The sequence below is a fragment of the Bufo bufo genome, chromosome 1 (assembly GCF_905171765.1).
Source record: "Bufo bufo chromosome 1, aBufBuf1.1, whole genome shotgun sequence".
Classification (NCBI taxonomy): domain Eukaryota; kingdom Metazoa; phylum Chordata; class Amphibia; order Anura; family Bufonidae; genus Bufo; species Bufo bufo.
The window spans coordinates 205,607,556-205,630,036 of NC_053389.1; the positions used below are offsets into that span (position 1 = coordinate 205,607,556).

General features: G+C 44.3%; 1 protein-coding gene across 3 annotated transcripts in view; it reads left to right on the forward strand.

Moving 5' to 3' along the window:
• Positions 1–22,481, forward strand: part of LOC121002897 (sulfotransferase 2B1-like) — a 113,541-nt gene that overhangs the window by 44,157 nt on the left and 46,903 nt on the right. The gene's annotated exons all lie outside the window — the stretch shown is intronic.

Sequence of the window (22,481 nt, forward strand, 5' to 3'; positions counted from 1 at the left end):
GCTCATTCTGAACTAGCCTAAAATATTTATAGCTATTAATTGGGAGCAGTACAGTGTTAAAGTTGAAATAGTAGGGTATTAGAGGCACGTGGCCGCAATAGTGACGGCAGTAGAATGGAACATACAATATATCGCAGTAGTAGTAATAGTGGTGGATACAGTTAATAGTGGTGGCAGTAGGGAATTAACAGCAAGGAGTAGTAGCTGCGGCAGCAGCAGGACAAGCCAAAAGGTAGATGTTGGCAGGCAGAAAGCAGCAGTGGCAATATGGCGCACCGTTACTCTTGCAGAGCTTGCACATGACAATGCGTGGAGAAAAAACGCCAGATGTTCAGAGCTAGAGGCAGCAGAGCTTGGGTTTTAGGCACCTTTTGAAGCCTAATGCACCCACACTGTCAGTGACATCACCAGTTCCCGAATTACATATGGTCCTGGCAGTTCTTTGGGAAGTTCTGCCCATACGACACCTCTGTTTTTTATTGCTGCCACCTCCTCTTCTGAGGTTACCTCCTCCTCAGCACCCTTATCTGGCTCCCAGATCCTGTCTAACACAATCATCACTGGAGTCCTCACCCTCCCTGCCACTTTTATCAGACTTGAAATATCATGGTGGGCTCATTGGCCCACCTCCCGATTCTATGCTCTGCATTTGCTACGACTGTCACTATCACTGCTCTCACCACCAATACCGAGGCTATGGGTGCCACTATTACCATCACCAACACAGCTATACATAGGGTCTGCAGCCTTCTCCTGAACCTCCTCCTCAGGGCAGTCCAAATGCTTACTGGTCTCAGCAGTTGGTGGTGTTTTGTTGCCCCTCTTAGGAAAAAAGAAGGTGTTTCACTAGGAATGGGCAAGGGAGACAGAGAGGATGGCACTGTAAGTCTTCTCTGAGGCTTCAAGGTGGAGTAGCAGAAGGAATGCTGTGACCCCTGGCTCCTGCCGGGGGTAAAATGTCATTCTAAACAATGTGGGAATTTTTCAACAAGCCGCCGGAGGATGTCAGCATGGCCTTATGTAGGATCTGTGGGCAGAAGTTAAAGCGCGGCCAGGGTGCCAATGTTGGCCCCATGGCCCTGCATCAACACATGGAATGTCACCATAAAGTGGCCTGGGAAAACCGAGGCGCTAATGTACTGGTACTGCCTGACGCAGCAACTACATCTTCCAATGTTCCGCACCCCATCTCCAGCAGTCAAGGCTCCTCCCCCTTAGCAGAAAGGAGCTGTATTTCCTTCCCATTGTCTACTGTTCCTGATGATCCTCCTACTCCGTCCTCGTGCATTTCGTCAGCAATCGATCACCGAGGCAATTAAAAAAAGACAACAATATGCATGCACTCAACCAACGATACACAATCTGACCGTGCTCCTGGCCAAGTTACTGGTACTACCATCCCTTTCCATGTGGTTGACTCTGCCCATTTCAGATAACTGATGGCTTGTGGCAAGCCAAGTTGGAGAGTCCCAAGCCGTCATTACTTCTCTGAAAAAAGCTGTACCAACCCTGCACATGTATGTTGAGCAGAAGGTGAGCCAGTCCTTGAGCTTGTTGCTGTCTGGTGCAGTTCACAGCAGTGCCGACATATGTAACTATAACTATGGTCAAGGACAATATATCTCTGTTATGACCCACTGGGTAAATGTGGTTCCTGCCCAGACACACCAGCAACTTGATGATTTCTTGATGATGCAGGTGTACCAGGATACTGACCTGTGTAACTTCGATGTAGGCACGCATGACACTTGCCATTTGCTGAGTCCCTTTGAGGAGGCCTCTTTATTTGACAGTCTCCAGGACTACTGGATGAATGATGTCATTCCACTCCTTCACGTCCTTGAGCAGATGCTGATAAATATGGCTGGCCAGGGACAGCACACACCCCATCTACGTCTCACGGCCACCTGAGTCCTGTGGGGGCTGAACTGGTGGAGGGGGAAGACGAGGATGAGGAGGAATTTAACACCCAAAAAATGTATACAGGTAGGAGCAGTGATGTGTGCCATACATGGCTCACTGCACCCCAGTGAGATCCTTACGCCCATACAGAGAAAGTACAGATTATAAAGCGCTAAAGGCACCTGAATTCAGCACCTATTTCTTAAAGGTTTCTAACGGTTTCAGTAGAACATGTATACATTTCTTTATTGGCAAATGGGGGTGTGACAGGGGAGGAGCCAGAAGGTGGGATTGGCCAGGGGTGGTTAGTGGGCGGGGTTGGGGTGCCTAATTCACACTCTTGCTATGGGGCCCAGTGATTTCTGTGTACGACCCCAGAAATAGGTAGTTTGTCTGCACAAGCGACAGGAGATGAGCAGGAGGAGCTGGAGGGTGATGAAGACCAGGCAAATGCCCCCAACAGACCATGGCAATATACAGTGGAGATGGAGGCAGGGAGTCCCTCTTAGTCCCTTGTATAAATGGCCAGATGCATGCTGAGTTGCTTGCATAGTGACAGTTGCATTATCACAATTCTGCAGAGGGATGACTAGCTCTCCACAATGTTAGACCATCGTTAGAGAGATGATAAACTTAGCTACTATAAAGACATCCTATGTAGCCAGTTGGTCACTGCCTATTTGTGCCATTATCCATCCTCACGAAGACCTGACTCGGGGAACCTCTGCGCTCATACTCCATGGAGTGGGGTGGAGGAGCAGGAGCAGCACCAGGTCCATCAGCAGTAACTGGTGTCTCCAGTCTCCGATAAGCACGTTTCTTCACCCACCTACTGAAGAAACCACCCAGCAGCAGGACATGGTGCAGAACCTGAACTAATAGGTGGTGACATACTTGGAATGTACCCTGTCACCCCAGATCCAAGATCCCCTGGACTACTGGGCAGCCAAACTTAAATAGTGGCCACAACTGGCCGAGTTTGCCCTGGACAAGATTTCCTGCCTGGCCAGTAGTGTGGCATCAGAGCAGGTGTTTAGTGTGGGAGATGTATAGTTACCCCAAAGAGAATTTGACTTTTAACACAAAATGTAGAGAGATTAACCTTTATAAAAAGGAATCAGGCATGGATCAGCCAGGTTTTCCATACAATGTTGCCTAATGCCTTAGTCTAGATCAGTGGTGGGCAACCTTTTTTTTCAACTGAGCCAAATATCGCCAAAACCACGATTGAAATTTCTTTGGAGAGCCACATTTTTAAAACCTAAAATATTGCGTCAACAGTACCAGTGAGGACTATTAGGGCTCATGCACACGACCGTGTGCCCGCCGTTGCCATATTGCAGGTCTCATACGGCGGGTCCGCAATACACGGGCACTGGCCGTGTGCAGCCCGCATCAAGGACCCATTCACTTCAATGGGTCCAGGATCCGGAATATGAGTGCTACAGAGTGCTTCCGTGGAGCTTCTGGCTGTGCCTCCGCACCGCAAAAAAGTAGCGCATGCACTACTTTTTCGCGGTGCGGAGGCACAGCCAGAAGCACCACGGAAGCACACTGTAGCACTCATATCCCCGATCCTGGACCCATTGAAGTGAATGGGTCCATGATGCGGGCTGCACACGGCCAGTGCCCGTGTATTGCGGACCCGCCGTATGAGACCTGCAATATGGCAACGGCGGGCACACGGTCGTGTGCATGAGCCCTAATAGTCCTCACTGGTACACTGGCATCATGGACCCATTCACTTTAGCATGCGCTACTTTTTTGCGGTGCGGGCAGTCGGATGCGGATCGTGAACCCCATTCAAGTGAATGGGTCCGCGATCCTCATGCAGCTGCCCCATGGTCTGTGTCCGTGCATTGCGGACGGACCGCTATTTGCGGTCCAGAGCACAGGCACGGCGCCCTTACATTCGTGGGCATGAGCCCAGAGTGTGTTTTTACATACTTTTATATGTACTTTCTTTTATTTGGATCTTGATTATTATTTCATTTAATCTTTATAATTTTTTACTTTTATTAAACGCACTTATGGGGGATATCTGTGGATGACGCACTTATGGGGGATATCTGTGGATGACGCACTTATGGGGGATATCTGTGGATGACACACTTATGGGGGATATCTGTGGATGACACACTTATGGGGGATATCTGTGGATGACGCACATATGGGGGATATCTGTGGATGACGCACTTATGGGGGATATCTGTGGATGACGCACTTATGGGGGATATCTGTGGATGACGCACTTATGGGGGATATCTGTGGATGACACACTTATGGGGGATATCTGTGGATGACACACTTATGGGGGATATCTGTGGATGACGCACATATGGGGGATATCTGTGGATGACGCACTTATGGGGGATATCTGTGGATGACGCACTTATGGGGGATATCTGTGGATGACGCACTTATGGGGGATATCTGTGGAGGGCGCACTTATGGGGGATATCTGTGGAGGGCGCACTTATGGGGGATATCTGTGGATGACGCACCTATGGGGGATATCTGTGGATGACGCACCTATGGGGGATATCTGTGGATGACACATATATAGCATAAGATGCTATATAAGTGCCCTCCACAGATATCCCCCATAAGTGCCCTCCACAGATATCCCCCATAAGTGCCCTCCAGTAAGTAAAGTAATGTATTAGTGGGGGGAAGGGAGGAGGCACATGAAATACATGAAGCCCACGGGGGCACTCGGGAAAGCGGCATTTGATATTTGCCATTCGGTGTTCTTGGAAAGGAGGGTGACCACTTTTTTGCGCGCAGTAATGGCGGACATATTGCTTAAGACTCATAGTCATTGGTTATTATTTTTAAACTTTTATTTTTGAAGAAAATTTTCCACAGCTCACAGAACATTTTCCACAGCTCACAGAACATTTTCCCTCAGAGCCTATGTTCATTTTTGAGGGCTATTTTCCCTCAGCACAGTTCAGTCATTAATCCCAATTCATCCCTGTTTACTAAAACTTCCCCCGACGTTAGTCTCCACACCTCCCCATTGACTGCGACCTTCATCTGTATTATAAAGTACTGTAGAGGGCCCGGCCAGAGGCTATTCAAAACTCACCGCACGTCCGCACAGTCACTGCCGCCTGCTGCTTCTGAGTGTCTGACTGGGAGGGATCCGGAGATGCACGGAAACCACGCCTCCGGGCGGCTCCTCCTCACTCTCCTCTGACACACGTGAGCTGCCTACTGCGCTGCGCCGTGCGCACTGCCCCCGGCACTGTTAGATCACATTTTGAATAGGAGGCGGTGGGGGGGCCGGGGGCCCCCCTGGCTCAGGGGCCCGGTCGCAATTGCGACCGCTGCGACCCCTGTAGCTACGCCACTGCATCTCACCCTCCGTCATGCGCCTCCTGCCCCGCCTGCCTGCTTCATTCATAAAGTGGAAGGAGCAGACAGACGGGGCAGGAGGCGCATGACGGACATTTTGCAAGCTTGAGCGGCGCGATATGGCTGCGCGGCCGCCCACCCGCCAGCCCGCACGAAAGAGCCGCATTCAAGGATAAAAAGAGCCGCATGTGGCTCGCGAGCCGCGGCTTGCCGACCACTGGTCTAGATCATTCTGGCAATAATGTTCTGACTGCAGTGTGCTGCAACACCAGAACATTGTGAAAAATTACCTGTTCATTCTGGCCACGTGCTTCAGCCACTATTCTCATGCTGTCACCCACCTGATTCCACACACCTGCTGCCTCTGCTGCCATTTTCTCCTACTGCCACCATCAGTAATACAAATAAGTCACAGGGGCCTGATGGGATGCACCCTAAGCTAATAAAAGAGCTTAGCGGTGAACTAGCAAAACCATTAACAGATTTATTTAACCAATCACTGGTAACAGGAGTCATAGTAACATAGTACATAAGGCCGAAAAAAGACATCTGTCCATCCAGTTCAGCCTGCCATCCTGCAAGTCGATCCAGAGGAAGGCAAAAAAAAAACGTGAGGTAGAAGCCAACCTTCCCCACTCCAGGGGAATAAAAAATTCCCTCCCGACTTCAATCAGGCAATCAGAATATCTCCCTGGATCAACAACCCCTCTCTAGTAGCTATATCCTGTAATATTATTACACTCCAGAAATACATCCAGGCCCCTCTTGAATTCCTTTATTGTACTCACCATCACCACCTCCTCAGGCAGAGAGTTCCATAGTCTCACTGCTTTTACCGTAAAGAATCCTTTTCTATGTTTGTGTACAAACCTTCTTTCCCCCAAACGCAGAGGATGTCCCCTCGTCACAGTCACAGTCCTGGGGATAAATAGATGATGGGAAAGATCTCTGTACTGACCCCTGATATATTTAAACATAGTAATTAGATCTCCCCTCAGTCGTCTTTTTTCTAACATGAATAACCCTAATTTTGATAATCTTTCAGGGTACTGTAGTTGCCCCATTCCAGTTATTACTTTAGTTGCCCTCCTCTGGACCCTCTCCAGCTCTGCTATTTCTGCCTTGTTCACTGGAGCCCAGAACTGTACGCAGTACTCCATGTCAGTGTTACCGAGTGTTTTACCATTTAGTATGTACTGGTGTTATTCCTTCCCATGTGCATAACTTTACATTTGTCCGTGTTAAACCTCATCTGCCACTTATCTGCCCAAGCCTGCAATCTATCCAGATCCCTCTGTAGTAGTATAGTCGTCCAAGAAGATTGGAAATTAGCAAATGTTGTGCCCATTTGCAAGAAAGGTAGTAGGGAGGAATCGGGCAACTATAGGCCAGTAAGCCTGACATCAATAGTGGGGAAATTAAAGGAAACCATACTTAAGGAGAGGATTGTGGAACATCTAAAATCCCATGGATTGAAAGATGAAAAACAGCATGGGTTTACTTCAGGGAGATCATGTCAAACTAATCTTATAGATTTTTTTGATTGGGTGACTAAAATAATAGATGGCGGAGGTGCAGTAGACATCACTTATCTAGACTTTAGTAAGGCTTTTGATACTGTCCCACATAGAATGCTTATCAATAAATGGCAGTCTTTGTGCTTGGACTCCCATATTGTTGAATGGATTAGGCAGTGGCTGAGGGACAGGCAACAGAGGGTTGTAGTCAATGGAGAATATTCAGACCATGGTCTTGTTACCAGTGGGGTACCTCAGGGATCTGTTCTGGGACCCATATTGTTTAATATCTTTATCAGCGAAATTGCAGAAGGCCTCGATGGTAAGGTGTGTCTTTTTGCTAATGACACAAAGATTTGCAACAGGGTTGATGTTCCTGGAGGGATACACCGAATGGATAAGGATTTAGGAAAACTAGAGGAATGGTCAAAAATCTGGCAACTAAAATTTTATGTTGATAAGTGCAAGATAATGCACCTGGGGCATAAAAACCCAAGAGCAGAATATAAAATCAGTGATACAGTCCTAACCTCAGTATCTGAAGAAAGGGATTTAGGGGTCATTATTTCAGAAGACTTAAAGGTAGGCAGACAATGTCATAGAGCAGCAGGAAATGCTAGCAGAATGCTTGGGTGTATAGGGAGAGGCATTACCAGTAGAAAGAGGGAGGTGCTTATGCCGCTCTACAGAGCACTAGTGAGACCTCATTTGGAGTATTGTGCGCAGTACTGGAGACCATATCTCCAGAAGGATATTGATACTTTGGAGAGAGTACAGAGAAGAGATACTAAACTAGTACATGGATTGCAGGATAAAACTTACCAGGAAAGATTAAAGGACCTTAAAATGTATAGCTTGGAAGAAAGACGAGACGGAGGGTATATGATAGAAACTTTTAAATACATAAAGGGAATCAATAAGGTAAAAGAGGAGAGAATATATAAAAGAAGAAAAACTGCTACAAGAGGACATCGTTTTATATTAGAGTGGCAAAGGTTTAAAAGTAATATAAGGAAGTATTACTTTACTGAGAGAGTAGTGGATGCATGGAATAGCCTTCCTGCAGAAGTGGTACCTGCAAATACAGTGGAGGAGTTTAAGCATGCATGGGATAGGCATAAGGCCATCCTTTATATAAGATAGGGCCCGGGGCTATTCATAGTATTCAGTATATTGGGCAGACTAGATGGGCCAAATGGTTCTTATCTGCCGACACATTCTATGTTTCTATGTTTCTGTTACTGCCACTGCTGTTGCCTCCCACCTCCCGAATTTGTGACTGGGCCACTGTGTTGCCTCCTCATGCTGTTGCCATCGTCACCTGTCTGTGACTGTGCCACTGTAGTGACACCTCATGCTGTTGCCACCCTCACCACTCTGTGACTGGGCCACTGTATTCACTCCTCATGCTGTTGCCACCCTCCCCAATATGTTACTGGGCCACTGTGTTGACTCCTCATGTTGTTTCCACCCTCACCAGTATGTTTTGGGGACATTAGTGTCCCTGTTTGCCTTGTTGACATCACAGTTTATTTTACCATTCTTCTGATCTGTCAGAAGAACTGAAAAATGAAAAACACAACAGATCCTGTCTTTGGAGCATCTATAAGGCCTCTATCACATGGTCAGCATTTTGCATCAGGATTTGATTATGATTTGGAAGCCAAAAGCAGGGGTGTATCCAAAATAGAGAACACATGCAAATATTTTCTTCACGTGTCTTCTCTGTTTTGGACACACTCCGACTTCGTATTCCTGTTTTAAAATGTCTTTAAAGTCATAGAATCGAAGTCCGAAGTTATTAACCAAAATCTCGCATAACTTTCGATTCAACAAATGTTGCCTCACCGAATCACATACATTTTAATGCTGTACGGAGACAGGTCTCTGTCCAGCATTAAAACAACGTTTTTTAACAAATCTACTTCGGGGTCTTGGATCCGAAGCTTGATTTTCTCACCCCTACTGGTGGGGGTAGAGCAGAGATGGCTACCTATGTTGGTTACCTGTGTGCTGGTGGGGGGGGGGGGGGGCACATTATAAAATTTGCTATGGGGTCCAGTCATTTCTAGTTACGCCCCTTGTTGGGGTAGTAGTAGCAGTGGTGGCTGTGTAGGGGTAATGGTAGTGACAGTAGAGGTAGCAGCAGCCATACAGTATGGAACATGATGTTTGGTAGGCAGGCAGACAGCAGCAGTGGCATGACCGGGCCAACAATAATAACCACCATCAGCAAAGGCGTCAGCCGAAAGTGTGTGAAAATCCTTACGGATCCATGTTTCATTGATTTTGACAAAAGTGATGTTTTGTACACTTGTGGAGCACAACTTTGTCCATTTAGATGTGGCAACACCTCCTGCTACCGTATGCTGAAAACTCTCTGAATTGACACTAAAGGCTGGACAAGACAGTATAGCAAAAGCTAACTGGGCCAGTTCCAGACACTATTCCAATTTGTCTGCCCAGAAGTCCATGGGGTCAGGGAACATGGTACATGCTGGAGAAAAGCCACAGTCCAGGAAGGAATAAAACTGGTTGTTCAGGCAGTACTACTCAGTTTGCCAATGTGCGTTAGCCTGACCTGGAACCTGTTCATGATACTGAAATGGATTCTGCTGTGAATTCTGCTACATGTGATAGCAGAGAGGGCTTGAGGTAATTTAGTAATGGGGGGGGGGGGTCCTTGTCAAACATACAGGCAGCGGGCGTCTGCTTTCTGAAAGCAATTTAGCTTTCCTCTGGCAACAGAAAACCTTTCTACCAGTCTAATGCCTCATGCACACAACAGTTGTTTTTATCGGTCCGCAAAATGGGATTCCATTGTTCCATGATCCGTTTCCGTTTTTGTTTCCGTGTGTCTTCCTTTATTTTCGGAGCACCACCAGACATAAAGGAATGTAAAAAAAGTCTAAGACAGGTTTGCCATGCAAATAATAGGAAAAAAACGGACACGGACGCGGATGACAATCTTGTGTGCCTCCGCGTTTTTTAGCGTTCCCATTGACTTGAATGGGTCCGTGAACCATTTTCCCCGAAAATAATAGGACAGGTTATATTTTTTTGACGGACTGGAACCACGGATCACGGACGCAGATGGCAAACGGCGCATTATCCGAGTTTTCAACTGACCCATTGAAAATCAATGGGTCCGCAGAAAATCACGAAGAACGGAGCAACGGACACGGAATAAAACAACGGTCGTGTGCATGAGGCCTAAAAAGAGTGGCTATCCAGTAATAGAGCTGGCTGCATTCTGTAATTCCACAGAGGGTTACTTTGTCCTCTGCAGCTGTCTTTAGGAAACAAGATGTTTAATAAATGAGCAGATGATGCAGAACTATATCTTATAGATGGTAAAAACCTTATTTTCTACATATACTTTTGAATATGCAAGTAGACATGGGGTTCTTAAATGCAAATAGACTATATAAATAGTATTAGTAAATATGGTGGTAGACTAATAGGCTAATGCTAAACACATTTTGGGGCTACTATCCTTTTCCTCAGTAGCCAGAAAATATATTAACACTAAATGGGACTACAGAGCACATCCATCTCAGAAATACCTACTGCACAAACTCATGTTGGGCCGATGGCATATTGGGGCGTCAATAACAGTGGCATGTGAAAACTTGGTCACCGCTTGACTGAAATTACTTGTTTTTATAGTGCGCTGCGTTACAAATTTATATTGTGTGCAAAACTGCAGTGGAGACCATGCATATACAGTATATTATTGATAATATAACACGTTTATGGTGATTCTTGATCTGGATCTAACAGCCTACTTCATATAAAACACTGTACTTTTCAGAGATGTCAGTACACTGAGGGAAGGACATTTATTATATATATGGTGGTAAGGACCTTTTGTATGTTTTATTAGATGCTGGGCACTCAGCAATAGATGTTCTATTTTAAACAATTAGGACTGGAACTGCTATTTTATTATTACATATTTTTTTGTTTTATCTGGAATCTTATATGTTCTGTTTGTTACTTGTTTTCCACTATCATCAATATAATTAAATTATACATTGTGTAGAATTGCCTTGAGGGTCTGAACCACAGTTTTTGCATATTTCCATTAGTCAGTCTGGGGGCATTTGACTGGTTTAGGCACTCCACATTGTAGTTAATATCACCTAAGAAGTGATCCATCCAATATATATTTTCTTATAAAAATAAACAATAGGAAAATATACATCATAGGCATCACTGTGTATGAAAACACCCGTGCTATTAAAATATAAAAATATTTATCCCAGATAGTGAATAGAGTGATAAAAATAAATAAAAAAAATGGCAGATTTGCCTTTTTTGTCACTTCATCTCCCTGGAAAAAAAAAATTAATAAAAAGTTATCAATTCAAATACACTCCAAAATGGTATAAACAAAAACTTCAGATAGTCCCACAAAAATAAGACTTAAAACAGCTTCATAGATAATACTGTAAAAAGAGGTAAAAAAAAATAATGACTGCACACACATATACACTGCGTGCAGAATTATTAGGCAAATGAGTATTTTGACCACATCATCCTCTTTATGCATGTTGTCTTACTCCAAGCTGTATAGGCTCGAAAGCCTACTACCAATGAAGCTTATTAGGTGATGTGCATCTCTGTAATGAGAAGGGGTGTGGTCTAATGACATCAACACCCTATATCAGGTGTGCATAATTATTAGGCAACTTCCTTTCCTTTGGCAAAATGGGTCAAAAGAAGGACTTGACAGGCTCAGAAAAGTCAAAAATAGTGAGATATCTTGCAGAGGGATGCAGCACTCTTAAAATTGCAAAGCTTCTGAAGCGTGATCATCGAACAATCAAGCGTTTCATTCAAAATAGTCAACAGGGTCGCAAGAAGCGTGTGGAAAAACCAAGGCGCAAAATAACTGCCCATGAACTGAGAAAAGTCAAGCGTGCAGCTGCCAAGATGCCACTTGCCACCAGTTTGGTCATATTTCAGAGCTGCAACATCACTGGAGTGCCCAAAAGCACAAGGTGTGCAATACTCAGAGACATGGCCAAGGTAAGAAAGGCTGAAAGACGACCACCAATGAACAAGACACACAAGCTGAAACGTCAAGACTGGGCCAAGAAATATCTCAAGACTGATTTTTCTAAGGTTTTATGGACTGATGAAATGAGAGTGAGTCTTGATGGGCCAGATGGATGGGCCCGTGGCTGGATTGGTAAAGGGCAGAGAGCTCCAGTCCGACTCAGACGCCAGCAAGGTGGAGGTGGAGTACTGGTTTGGGCTGGTATCATCAAAGATGAGCTTGTGGGGCCTTTTCGGGTTGAGGATGGAGTCAAGCTCAACTCCCAGTCCTACTGCCAGTTTCTGGAAGACACCTTCTTCAAGCAGTGGTACAGGAAGAAGTCTGCATCCTTCAAGAAAAACATGATTTTCATGCAGGACAATGCTCCATCACACGCGTCCAAGTACTCCACAGCGTGGCTGGCAAGAAAGGGTATAAAAGAAGAAAATCTAATGACATGGCCTCCTTGTTCACCTGATCTGAACCCCATTGAGAACCTGTGGTCCATCATGAAATGTGAGATTTACAAGGAGGGAAAACAGTACACCTCTCTGAACAGTGTCTGGGAGGCTGTGGTTGCTGCTGCACGCAATGTTGATGGTGAACAGATCAAAACACTGACAGAATCCATGGATGGCAGGCTTTTGAGTGTCCTTGCAAAGAAAGGTGGCTATATTGGTCACTGATTTGTTTTTGTTTTGTTTTTGAATGTCAGAAATGTATATTTGTGAATGTTGAGATGTTATATTGGTTTCACTGGTAAAAATAAATAATTGAAATGGGTATATATTTGTTTTTTGTTAAGTTGCCTAATAATTATGCACAGTAATAGTCACCTGCACACACAGATATCCCCCTAAAATAGCTAAAACTAAAAACAAACTAAAAACTACTTCCAAAAATATTCAGCTTTGATATTAATGAGTTTTTTGGGTTCATTGAGAACATGGTTGTTGTTCAATAATAAAATTAATCCTCAAAAATACAACTTGCCTAATAATTCTGCACTCCCTGTAAGCAGTAAAGCTGAGAAATGGGGATCATTCTAAATTCAAGTGGGATCTCCAGCCTGCCAGCGGCGATCGTTCGCTGGCAGGCTGGAGATGTGATTTTTTTAACCCCTAACAGGTATATTAGACGCTGTTTTGATAACAGCGTCTAATATACCTGCTACCTGGTCCTCTGGTGGTCCCCTTTGTTTGGATCGACCACCAGAGGACACAGGTAGCTCAGTAATATGTTGCACCAAGCACCACACTACACTACACCCCCCCCGTCACTTATTAACCCCTTATTCACCCTTGATCACCCCTGATCACCCCATATAGACTCCCTGATCACCCCCCTGTCATTGATTACCCCCCTGTCATTGATCACACCCCTGTAAAGCTCCATTCAGACGTCCGCATGATTTTTACGGATCCACTGATAGATGGATCGGATCCGCAAAACGCACACGGACGTCTGAATGGAGCCTTACAGGGGCATGATCAATGACTGTGGTGATCACCCCATATAGACTCCCTGATCACCCCCCTGTCATTGATTACCCCCCTGTCATTGATCACCCCCCTGTAAAGCTCCATTCAGATGTCCGCATGATTTTTACGGATCCACTGATAGATGGATCGGATCCGCAAAACGCACACGGACGTCTGAATGGAGCCTTACAGGGGCATGATCAATGACTGTGGTGATCACCCCATATAGACTCCCTGATCACCCCCCTGTCATTTATTACCCCCCTGTCATTGATCACCCCCCTGTAAAGCTCCATTCAGACGTCCGCATGATTTTTACGGATCCACTGATAGATGGATCGGATCCGCAAAACGCACACGGACGTCTGAATGGAGCCTTACAGGGGCATGATCAATGACTGTGGTGATCACCCCATATAGACTCCCTGATCACCCCCCTGTCATTGATTACCCCCCTGTCATTGATCACACCCCTGTAAAGCTCCATTCAGACGTCCGCATGATTTTTACGGATCCACTGATAGATGGATCGGATCCGCAAAACGCACACGGACGTCTGAATGGAGCCTTACAGGGGCATGATCAATGACTGTGGTGATCACCCCATATAGACTCCCTGATCACCCCCCTGTCATTGATTACCCCCTGTCATTGATCACCCCCCTGTAAAGCTCCATTCAGATGTCCGCATGATTTTTACTGATCCACTGATAGATGGATCGGATCCGCAAAACGCACACGGACGTCTGAATGGAGCCTTACAGGGGCATGATCAATGACTGTGGTGATCACCCCATATAGACTCCCTGATCACCCCCCTGTCATTGATTACCCCCCTGTCATTGATCACCCCCCTGTAAAGCTCCATTCAGATGTCCGCATGATTTTTACGGATCCACTGATAGATGGATCGGATCCGCAAAACGCACACGGACGTCTGAATGGAGCCTTACAGGGGCGTGATCAATGACTGGTGATCACCCCATATAGACTCTCTGATCACCCCCCTGTCATTGATCACACCCCTGTCATTGATCACCCCCCCTGTCATTGATCACCCCTCTGTAAGGCTCCATTCAGACATTTTTTTGGCCCAAGTTAGCGGAAATTTTTTTTTTTTCTTACAAAGTCTCATATTCCACTAACTTGCGTCAAAAAATTAAATCTCACATGAACTCACCATTCCCCTCACGGAATCCAAATGCGTAAAAATTTTTAGACATTTATATTCCAGACTTCTTCTCACGCTTTAGGGCCCCTAGAATGCCAGGGCAGTATAAATACCCCACATGTGACCCCATTTCGGAAAGAAGACACCCCCAGGTATTCCGTGAGGGGCATATTGAGTCCATGAAAGATTGAAATTTTTGTCCCAAGTTAGCGGAAAGGGAGACTTTGTGAGAAAAAAATAAATAAAATCAATTTCCGCTAACTTGTGCCAAAAAAAAAAAATTTCTATGAACTCGCCATGCCCCTCATTGAATACCTTGGGGTGTCTTCTTTCCAAAATGGGGTCACATGTGGGGTATTTATACTGCCCTGGCATTCTAGGGGCCCTAAAGCGTGAAAAGAAGTCTGGGATCCAAATGTCTAAAAATGCCCTCATAAAAGGAATGTGGGCCCCTTTGCGCATTTAGGCTGCAAAAAAGTATCACACATCTGGTATCGCCGTACTCAGGAGAAGGTGGGGAATGTGTTTTGGGGTGTCATTTTACATATACCCATGCTGGGTGAGAGAAATATCTTGGCAAAAGACAACTTTTCCCATTTTTTTTATACAAAGTTGGCATTTGACCAAGATATTTATCTCACCCAGCATGGGTATATGTAAAATGACACCCCAAAACACATTCCCCAACTTCTCCCGAGTACGGAGATACCACATGTGTGGCACTTTTTTGCAGCCTAGGTGGGCAAAGGGGCCCACATTCCAAAGAGCACCTTTAGGATTTCACAGGTCATTTACCTACTTACCACACATTAGGGCCCCTGGAAAATGCCAGGGCAGTATAACTACCCCACAAGTGACCCCATTTTGGAAAGAAGACACCCCAAGGTATTCCGTGAGGGGCATGGCGAGTTCCTAGAATTTTTTATTTTTTGTCACAAGTTAGTGGAAAATGATGATTTTTTTTAATTTATTTTTTTCTTACAAAGTCTCATATTCCACTAACTTGTGACAAAAAATAAAAACTTCCATGAACTCACTATGCCCATCAGCGAATACCTTGGGGTGTCTTCTTTCCAAAATGGGGTCACTTGTGGGGTAGTTATACTGCCCTGGCATTCTAGGGGCCCAAATGTGTGGTAAGGAGTTTGAAATCAAATTCTGTAAAAAATGACCAGTGAAATCCGAAAGGTGCTCTTTGGAATATGGGCCCCTTTGCCCACCTAGGCTGCAAAAAAGTGTCACACATCTGGTATCTCCGTACTCAGGAGAAGTTGGGGAATGTGTTTTGGGGTGTCATTTTACATATACCCATGCTGGGTGAGAGAAATATCTTGGCAAAAGACAACTTTTCCCATTTTTTTATACAAAGTTGGCATTTGACCAAGATATTTATCTCACCCAGCATGGGTATATGTAAAAAGAAACCCCAAAACACATTCCTCAACTTCTCCTGAATACAGAGATACCAGATGTGTGACACTTTTTTGCAGCCTAGGTGGGCAAAGGGGCCCATATTCCAAAGAGCACCTTTCGGATTTCACTGGTCATTTTTTACAGAATTTGATTTCAAACTCCTTACCACACATTTGGGCCCCTAGAATGCCAGGGCAGTATAACTACCCCACAAGTGACCCCATTTTGGAAAGAAGAGACCCCAAGGTATTTCGTGATGGGCATAGTGAGTTCATAGAACTTTTTATTTTTTGTCACAAGTTAGTGGAATATGAGACTTTGTAAGAAAAAATAAAAAAGAAAAAATCATCATTTTCCGCTAACTTGTGACAAAAAATAAAAAGTTCTATGAACTCACTATGCCCATCAGCGAATACCTTAGGGTGTGTACTTTCCGAAATGGGGTCATTTGTGGGGTGTTTGTACTGTCTGGGCATTGTAGAACCTCAGGAAACATGACAGGTGCTCAGAAAGTCAGAGCTGCTTCAAAAAGCGGAAATTCACATTTTTGTACCATAGTTTGTAAACGGTATAACTTTTACCCAAACCATTTTTTTTTTACCCAAACATTTTTTTTTTATCAAAGACATGTAGAACAATAAATTTAGAGCAAAATTTATATATGGATCTTGTTTTTTTTTGCAAAATTTTACAACTGAAAGTGAAAAATGTCATTTTTTTGCAAAGAAATCGTTAAATTTCGATTAATAACAAAAAAAGTAAAAATGTCAGCCGCAATGAAATACCACCAAATGAAAGCTCTATTAGTGAGAAGAAAAGGAGGTAAAATTCATTTGGGTGGTAAGTTGCATGACGGAGCAATAAACGGTGAAAGTAGTGTAGGTCAGAAGTGTAAAAAGTGGCCTGGTCTTTCAGGGTGTTTAAGCCCTGGGGGCTGAGGTGGTTAAAACAGAAGAAAAACTAGATCAATGTGGTATTGTTGAGAATGAACATAACAAGTCAGTTTTACTGAAAAGGGAACACTGTGAAAACAAATGGTGTCATTTATCAAAATGGTGCAAAGTAACATAGTAACATAGTAACATAGTACATAAGGCCGAAAAAGACATCTGTCCATCCAGTTCGGCCTGTTATCCTGCAAGTTGATCCAGAGGAAGGCAAAAAAACCCTGTGAGGTAGAAGCCAATTTTCCTCACTTTAGGGGAATAAAAAATTCCTTCCCGACTCCAATCAGGCAATCAGAATCACTCCCTGGATCAACAACCCCTCTCTAGTAGCTATATCCTGTAATATTATTACACTCCAGAAATACATCCAGGCCCCTCTTGAATTCCTTTATTGTACTCACCATCACCACCTCCTCAGGCAGAGAGTTCCATAGTCTCACTGCTCTTACCGTAAAGAATCCTCTTCTATGTTTGTGTACAAACCTTCTTTCCTCCAAACGCAGAGGATGTCTCCTCGTCACAGTCACAGTCCTGGGGATAAATAGATGATGGGATAGATCTCTGTACTGACCCCTGATATATTTATACATAGTAATTAGATCTCCCCTCAGTCGTCTTTTTTCTAACGTGAATAACCCTAATTTTGATAATCTTTCAGGGTACTGTAGTTGCCCCATTCCAGTTATTACTTTAGTTGCCCTCCTCTGGACCCTCTCCAGCTCTGCTATGTCTGCCTTGTTCACTGGAGCCCAGAACTGTACACAGTACTCCATGTGTGGTCTGACTAATGATTTGTAAAGTAGTAGGAATATGTTCTCATCACGGGCATCTATGCCCCTTTTGATGCAACCCATTTTCTTATTGGCCTTGGCAGCAGCTGCCTGACACTGTTTTTTGCAGCTTAGTTTGCTGTTTATTAAAATTCCTAGATCCTTTTCCATGTCAGGGTTACCGAGTGTTTTACCATTTAGTATGTACGGGTGACTTGCATTATTCCTTCCCATGTGCATAACCTTAAATTTCTCAGTGTTAAACCTCATCTGCCACTTATCTGCCCAAGCCTGCAATCTATCCAGATCCCTCTGTAGTAGTATACTGTCCTCTTCAGTGTTAATTACTTTACACAGTTTAGTGTCATCTGCGAAAATTGATATTTTACTATGCAAGCCTTCTACAAGATCATTAATAAATATATTGAAGAGAATAGGGCCCAATACTGACCCCTGAGGTACTCCACTAGTGACAGTGACCCAATCTGAGTATGTACCGTTAATAACCACCCTCTGTTTTCTATCATTGAGCCAGTTACTTACCCACTTACAGACGTTTTCTCCCAGTCCGAGCATTCTCATTTTATATACTAACCTTTTTATGTGGTACAGTGTCAAATGCTTTGGAGAAGTCCAGATACACGACATCCATTGATTCGCCGCTGTCAAGTCTAGAACTTACTTCCTCATAGAAACTGATTAAATTAGTTTGGCATGACCGATCCCTCACGAAGCCATGCTGATATGGCGTTATTTGCTTATTTCCGTTAAGATGCTCTAACATAGCATCTCTCAGAAAACCTTCAAACAGTTTACCCACAACAGATGTTAAACTTACCGGCCTATAGTTTCCAGGCTCTGTTTTTGGACCCTTTTTGAATATTGGCACCACATTTGCCATGCGCCAATCCTGTGGGACATTCCCTGTCAGTATAGAGTCCGCAAATATCAGAAATAAGGGTCTGGCTATGACATTACTTAATTTCCTTAGGATACGGGGGTGTATGCCATCCGGTCCTGGCGATTTGTCTATTTTGATCTTTTTAAGTCGCTGTTGTACTTCTTCCTGGGTCAGACAGGACACTTTTAATGGGGAATTTATTTCAACATTCAGCATTTCATCTGACAGTTTATTTTTCTCAGTGAATACATTGGAGAAAAAAATATTTAACAGCTTTGCTTTCTCCTCGCCGCTCTCTGCGAATCCCCCCTCATTACTCTTTAAAGGGCCGACACCTTCAGATTTATACTTTTTAACATTTATATAATTGAAGAACATTTTAGGGTTAGTTTTACTCTCTTTGGCAATTAATCTCTCGGTCTCTAGTTTGGCCGCTTTTATTTGTTTTTTACATGTTCTATTTTTTTCCTTATAGTTTTTCAGTGCTTCCGTGCTACCCTCCTGTTTTAGTGTTTTATATGCTTTCTTTTTGTCATTTATTGCTTTCTTTACAGTTCTGTTTATCCACATTGGTTTCTTTTTGTTCCTTAACCTTTTATTCCCATACGGTATGTACATCTCACAATGAGCTTTTAGGATGCTTTTAAAGATATCCCATTTTGTGGCTGTATTTTTATTTGTGAGGACTTTATCCCATTTAGTTAGGCCTATGGCCTCTCTTAGTTGGCTAAATTTAGCTTTTTAGTAGAACTGGCTTAGTTGCCCATAGCAACCGGTCAGATTCCACCTTCCATTTTTGACCTTTCCTTTGGAAAATGAAAGGTTGAGTCTGGTTGCTATGGGCAACTAAGCAAGTTCTACTTTAAACCAGTTCGATAAATGACCCCAAAGATCCCTAAAACTGTGGCAAATTAGCTTTTATTTTCAGTTTCACCCCATTTGGAATTTTTTTCCAGCTTCCATTTAATGCCATAATAAATGGTGCCATTAGAATGTACAACTTGTCCCCAAAAAAGCAAGCCCTCATATGGCTACGTGAACAGAAAAATCAATAAGCTATGGCTCTGGGAAGGCAGGAAGTAAAAAATGTTAACAAAAACGGAAAACCGGCATGTCAGGAAAGGCTTGAAGAGGCTCTGTCACCAGGATCAACCCTATTAAACCAGACATACTGCCTGGTAGAGCTCATCCTGCTGATTAAAACTCTTGTCTGTATGTTAAACGACTGCAGAGACATCTGCGTTTTTATTCCTAGGCAAATGAGCAATTCGAGCTGAATATTCTGAGCTCTGCTCTGTAACACCCCCTGTGCTCTGCACACGCACCACTCCCATTGATTGACAGGGCTAGACATGCTGAGGGCAGAGTTGTGTTGTGGCTTATACATACTGTACATACAGTATGTGTATTATACCCACTCTGTACTATAGCTTCACCAGACTGAGATCTGCTCAGAACTCTAATCTACATATTACTGCTTTATTCACAGGTACAATATATGATTATAAATAGAGATGAGTGAATCGAACGTGACAAAGTGGAATTCAATATGAATTTCAGGAAAAATTTGATTTGCATCGAATCCGAATTTCCTCACGCTTCGTGGTAAGGAATTGCATTTTTAAATGGCTGCTGTACATCTTAGGACATGGAGCAAAGAACTCTAGGAACGAGGGATCACCCACAATGTCATGCATGCAGCCTATCAGCAGCCAGCCAGCTCCTGGGATGTCACAGCCCTATAAATAGCCTCAGCCATCTTGGATTCTGCCATTTTTTTCCAGTGTACTTAGTGCAGAGAGAGACGTTAGGGACAGTGTTAGAAAATACTTTATTGTGCTTAAAAAAACTATTTAGGGCCCTTTCACACGAGCGGATCCCGTGCGGGTAATCCGCTGCGTGAAAGAGTGCCAAGCCTCGCTCTGGACAGCAGAGACATGGAGCATTAACATGATTGATAATGCTCTGTGCCTCTCTGTAACATTTTTACTACAAAATCAGAGTGAGATAAAATTGTCACCGTGATTTTTAGTAAAAACATCACAGAGAGGAACTGAGCATTATCAATCATGTTAATACTCCATACGGCATCCGCTCGTGTTAAAGAGCCCTTACAAGTTTAGGGAAAGATTATTCAAGGTGTAGAGAAAGGATAGGGAGCAATAAGAAAGTGTACAGCCTGGGTAATAGGTGCACCTTGATGCACTTATTGGGGATCCAAATTGCTATTAAACTGCTGCTTTTAGGTTTGCACTAGATGATACCTCTGTAATTCCAGCAAACCTTGTATGTTATTGGGGTGCAAGTGCTGTGTTGCAGGGTGTATTTATAGGAAATATGCGTACATCACATTAACCGTTCTGCGGTGCATTTGAATTGTTCTACAGTTTCTTTTGGGGTGTATTAGTGTAGAAAAAAGGATGTCTTATTTGCAGTACATTGTACTACACACTTTTTTTGTGTGCATTAATAGTCTAAAAAGTAAATATTTGCCGTTCTGAGGTGCAGTCACTTTTTTACTACAGCCTTTTTGGGGTGTATAAGTGTAAATAAAAAGTGTGTCTTATTTGCCGTTCGGAGGTGCAGTTACATTGTACTACAGCCATTTTGGGGGTGTATTAGTGGAAAAACTAGTATGTTTTATTTGCCGCTCTGCGGTCAAGTTACATTGTTCTGCAGCTTTTTGGGGTGTCAGACAGACAAGTGACAGGCCCTTCAAAGGGAATGGGCAGTTGTCAAAATGTTTCTGTTGCAGGCAGCAGAAGAAGGGGGGGGGTCCCAGCGAAAGGCCTGAGCTCCCGGTGTCATGTAGCGGTCGTGTCTTGACCAGCAACCTAGCGGTGCTTAAATGGTTGACTCAGTCTTCTACTTCGTCGCAAGTGACATCAGACACCCCCAGCCAAGAGTTGGTGGGTTCTTCAGACACAACGCTTACTTGGCATGGCCCGGGAGCAGGCCCTGTGCCCTCACCTGTCCTCAACCTGCCTTTGTCCTTTTCTGTTCCTTCTGCTAGAGCAGTATTATATGTCGCAGGCTCCGCTCCACTTTTCAGCGAGGACGAGCTATTAGAGGACAGCCAGCAGCTACTGCCCAGCAAAGATCTGGAGGAGAGATCCACCGCTTCCTCCGGTAGGCGGGCAAGTAGTGATGATGAGACTCGCATGGGAGCTGATGTTGCAAGTGGTCAGGCTCCTGGCCCTGAGACCATTGAGGGGGACATCAGTGACGTGCAGACAGTAGTGGATGAAGATGAAGCCAATCACACTTGGCAGCCGGTTGAAGAAGGAGCTTCATCATCATCATGAGAAGAGGGTAGCAGCTTGCACGTGAGGCAGCGGCTGAGCCAGCAAGGTGGTAGTGTGGCCAGAAGTCAGTAGGGAGGCAGCAGTGGTAGGCCGGAAGCCGAATGGGCCCGGGGTAGACCGCCCACTTCTCAGGAGACTACCTGCCTGGAAAGTAACGGTGCAGGGGTTCACTGAGGCAGCGGTAGCAGTCAGTCAGTATAGAGTGTTGTGGGGAAAATGCCATACTGGGCAGTGTAGCAATTTTTTGTTAGGCCACCGGAGGAGGTGAAAATTTTTCCGAATTTGTAGGCAGAAGGCGAAGCGTTGGCACCACCACCCTGCATCAACACATGCAGCGTCAACATAAAGTGGCCTGGGAGAACCTTGGCTCCAATGTGGTGGTCCAGTCTGCTGCATCAACCAGTGGCACTGTGGCAGGCGCAGCACTATGAAGTGCCTTTTGCACTGTGGTATTAGAAGAATTCTGAGATCTCTGACTTTTAATTTAACCAGACTGTCTGTTACTCTGTAATTTCTCTAGCGCCATGCTATGGAAACAGTAGGTTTAAAGAACACACCAAATGCTTGAAATAACTTCTTTATTAACTTCAACTTTTCTTCATATATCACTGCCGTCTCTGCAGCAGATAGTCAATGTACAAAACACTAGTGATGATCGAGCACCAAAGTA